The sequence below is a fragment of the Coregonus lavaretus genome, assembly GCF_964263955.1.
Source record: "Coregonus lavaretus genome assembly, chromosome: 4".
Classification (NCBI taxonomy): domain Eukaryota; kingdom Metazoa; phylum Chordata; class Actinopteri; order Salmoniformes; family Salmonidae; genus Coregonus; species Coregonus lavaretus.
In genome coordinates, this window is record NC_139991.1 from 7140714 (window position 1) to 7145354 (window position 4641).

The following is a 4641-nucleotide window of genomic DNA, read 5'->3' on the forward strand; positions in this document are numbered from 1 at the left end:
ATATGAAGGACCAATCATGAAAACATTATCTTTATCTAACTTTATCTACATGATATGAGTAACTAATGGTTGTTAGTAACTCATACTTTCGCTCCAATCCTGAGGTGGTCAGGTGGATGGTGTCTGAATGGCCTGGGGGTCAAAGGCCTCATACTCAGTTTTGAACATGACTACAGAATAGGGCTCGGCAGCAACAGCAGCATGTTCCTCAACCCAGTTATGTGCAGTCACAGGATCTCTCACTTCAGTCAGCTTCACAAGTGAGTAGGGCCCCTCCTCCTCTCCTCTGCCCTCAGCGTATGGGGAGCCTACATCCAGAAAGAGGAAGCAGTGGGGTTAAATGGGTTTGAAAACCTGTCAGTACTGCAAATTCCTTTTATGGAAATAATATGACAACTCACAGTCTGAGTCAAGTGTCTCCTCTCCATCTTGGTCTCTGCAATGATTAAATAAAGTATTTATTATTATAAAATTCCATATTAGTAACATGTAATAGATACATGGCTATCAGAAATGTTATTTTCAAATAATGAAATACCTTTTCATCCTCAGAGTGTGAGATTCTGCTGGAGGCAGAAAGAAACAGAAGGCCATGTCAATAACATTATGATGATTAAAAAAGACATACTTGATAATAGAATTTGTATTAACAGTATTTGGGTTTTTACTCACCTTGCGAAATCTTGGTATTTTTCGTCATGACAATGACAATGGCAGTAACAAACAGGCAGGAGAAGAACAGGGCTCCTACTACATACAGTGGTATGTAAGGACCCCCTTTTAATAAAACACAAAGCATTCAGAATGAAGATCAATGAGGTATTATTCATGATCATATTATGTATTAGTGATAACAATATACTGTGACTCACCAGGTGTATCGAACAGGGCTGTGTCATACCTGTTGGTGTGGTTGTTGAATTCTCCATTCACAGTGACTGTGATATTAGTTATTACCTTCCAGTGCCCTTTTTTACCTTTAGTCACCTGTAAGGCACACACATACTGTCCGCTGTCTGAATATGTGGCATTGCTGATCTTAAGGTTATGAAAGTGAGGGTTTGTTAGGGGTGTAGATGAAGTATTTGACATTTTATTCAGCAGGGCCTCATCAATGAGACAATGGTGGTCATATGATGGTCCAACATTAGTATCAAAAGAATAAGAATGAAGACAAGTGCAATTTTTTCCGCTGAAGTTCTTGATCCAGTACACTGAGAATGGCATGTTAGGAAAATGGTTGGCTATTGTGAAATGACATGTAAGGTTGACTGTTTCTCCATGCTGTTTGGTAACAGTTTTAGTTTCCACACCAGGGTCAGGTATCACCACTACAGAAAAAGAACATAATTTCATGTAAAATATTTTCATAAACATATTGTAAAACTATGAATCTCAAAATCATATGACTTCAAATATAATATATCTACAGTGCATGTGGAAACTATTCAGACCACTTCCCTTTTTCCACATTTTGTTACATTACAGCCTTATTCTAAAAATGATTAAATAAAAAATCCTCATTAATATACACACAATACCCCATAATGACAAAATGAAAACAGGTTTTTAGAAATGTTTGCGAATTTATTAAACATAAAAAACAGAAATACCTTATTTACATAAGTATTCAGACACTTTGCTATGAAACTCGAAATTGAGCTCCGGTGCATCCTGTTTCCATTGATCATCCTTGAGATGTTTCAACAACTTGATTGGAGTCCACCTGTGGTCAATTCAATTGGTTGGACATGATTTGGAAAGGCACACACCTGTCTATATAAGGTCCCACAGTTGACAGTGCATGTCAGAGCAAAAACCAAGCCATGAGGTCGAAGGAATTGTCCGTAGAGCTCTAAGACAGGATTATGTCGAGGCACAGATCTGGGGAAGGGTATCAAAACATTTCTGCAGCATTGAAGGTCCCCAAGAACACAGTGGCCTCCATCATTCTTAAATGGAAGAAGTTTGGAACCACCAAGACTCTTACTAGAGCTGGCCGCCCCGCCAAACTGAGCAATCGGGGGAGAAAAGCCTTGGTCAGGGAGGTGACCAAGAACCCGATGGTTACTCTGACAGAGCTCCAGAGTACCTCTGTGGAGATGGGAGAACCTTCCAGAAGGACAACCATCTCTGCAGCATTCCACCAATCAGGCCTTTATGGTAATGTGGCCAGACGGAAGCCACTCCTCAGTAAAAGGCACATGACAGCCCGCTTGGACACCTAAAGGACACTTTGACCATGAGAAACAAGGAAACCCGGCACCATCCCTATGGTGAAGCATGGTGGTGGCAGCATCATGCTGTGGGGATGTTTTTCAGCGGCAGGGACTGGGAGACTAGTCAGGATCTTGGGAAAGATGAACGGAGCAAAGTACAGAGAGATCCTTGATGAAAACCTGCTCCAGAGCACTCAGGACCTCAGACTGGGGCAAAGGTTTACCTTCCAACAGGACAACAACCCTAAGTACACAGCCAAGCCAATGCAGGTGTGGCTTCAGGACAAGTCTCTGAATGTCCTTGAGTGGCCCAGCCAGAGCCCGGACTTAAACCCGATCGAACATCTCTGGAGAGACCTGAAAATAGCTGTGCAGCGACACTCCCCATCCAACCTGACAGAGCTTGAGAGGATATGCAGAGAAGAATGGGAGAAACTTCCCAAATACAGGTGTGCCAAGCTTGTAGCGTCATACCCAAGAAGACTCAAGGCTGTAATCACTGCCAAATGTGCGTCAACAAAGTACTGAGTAAAGGGTTTCGATTCTTATGTAAATGTGATATTTCCGTTTTTTATTTTTTAGAAATGTGCAAAAATTTCTATAAACCTGTTTTTACTTTGTCATTATGGGGTATTGTGTGTAGATTGATGAGGGGGGGGGAAACAATTTAATCAATTTTAGAATAAGGCTGTAACGTAAAAAAATGTGGGAAAAGTCAAGGGGTCTGAATACTTTCCGAATGCACTGTATATATACAATATAGGCCTACTGTACAGTATACTGTAATGTGAGTTGTATATCATTTAGAAATTGTGAAAGTTAGGAAATGCAAATGTGAACTCACTCTCTGATTCAATAAATGCCACAATATAAAAAGCCACCAGATCTTTTGATGGTTTAAAGGGGAATAGGTCTCCATCAATTGATTGGACATTGCGGAAACACGCAAAAAATCCAGTGATGTTTCTTTCCAATTTCATATAAAAACATTGTTCAATACTTAGATTTATGCAGGATTTTTCTTCTAGTTCAAGTGTTATGTTCTTCTCCAAATCCTGGTTACATGTCTTCTTATTGTCATTAGCAGTGTAATTAAAAGTGCAATCCACCTTGTTGTCTTGATCTAGGTCAATCTGCCAAAAATTTCCTTTACATTGTAGGGATATATCTTCTTTTTCCCCTTGATAAATTAGATAAATGTTCCCTTTGAGATAAAAAAAAAAGGTTTCCAAAGTTAGAATCAAGCTTCTCGATTGTAGACTCACAAACTCTATTATTCAAGTCTTAAACTTTGTTGAGAAAATATTTACCTACCTTGACATTTTCCTACCAGAGTCATTAGAATGAAGATAGAGAGCACGTCCATGATCGTTGTACTTAGAATTCTTTTTTCTTTTTCTTGATTCACTAAATGAGGAAGCAGAGCTGACCAAAACAGAAAGACAGAATGAACAGAGGGTGTTTGTGGTGTGTGAATGTATGATATACAGTATGTGAGAACTCCCAACTATTTTGCTGTTCTGTACATTTCATTGAAAATGAAACTAGTTTTTGAAGAGTTGATACTACACGTATTTATGCCTGACATGTCTCAAAATTATATCCATTATAATAATCTGCATAGGAATATTAATATCTATATGACTACTTACTACGCCATTGTGCTGAAGATATGACAAAAACATTTGTTTTGGGATTTTAAATAGAAGTAAGTCAAAGTGTCTCAAGGTAAATAAGAACAAAATATATCTAAATCCCCCTTTCCCCAGTCATTCTTTTGCAGCATCAAGTTCCTCCCTGGCCTATGTTTATGCTTAAAGCTTTTGCCATGCAGATGGCGTTACTTACCTGTTTTTCCTGGCATTGCCATGCATCTGTAACTTTTTATCAATGATCAATGTTCATGTTATCTTTGAATCATTATTAGGCTCTCCAAATCTTTGAATAACAAAATGACATCTCTCTTACACACTCTCACACACACACACACACCCACTGGCGCAGCACGCAGCCCCCGCAATGTGTGGTCCTAGGAGATGTTGGGTTGGGGGGATAGCATTTGAACACATCATAAGTCATGATTAGTTTTTCTTGAATTACAGGAAATTAGCTTTAAAACTGCACATTTTCCTCACAGCATCATGGCAAAATATGTAAAGTAGCAAGAGATTAGCTATAAAACTGCATATTTTTCTCTCTGCCTATTGCCAATTGAGATGTACAAACTATGGCAAAATGAAAAAACGTTTGTTAGCACTTTATTTGGATAGTCCCAAGTAGATGGTTTGTAGACTGAACAAAAATATAAACGCAACATGTAAAGTGTTGAGCCCATGTTTAATGAGCTGAAATAAAATATCCCAGAAATGTTCCATATGCACAAAAAACTGCTGAGGATTATTTCTGTACGTAATGAAGCCCT

The 4641-nt window shown here is 38.9% G+C and overlaps 1 long non-coding RNA gene across 1 annotated transcript; it reads right to left on the reverse strand.

Annotated features, from left to right (window-relative positions):
• Positions 1–220: 220 nt before the first annotated feature.
• LOC311127880 lies at positions 221–770 on the reverse strand. The gene is made up of 4 exons (XR_014613153.1): positions 673–770; positions 539–566; positions 402–436; positions 221–308 (listed from the first exon to the last, which is right to left on the reverse strand). It is a non-coding gene; the product is annotated as an uncharacterized lncRNA (long non-coding RNA).
• Between the last annotated feature and the right edge of the window lie 3871 nt (positions 771–4641).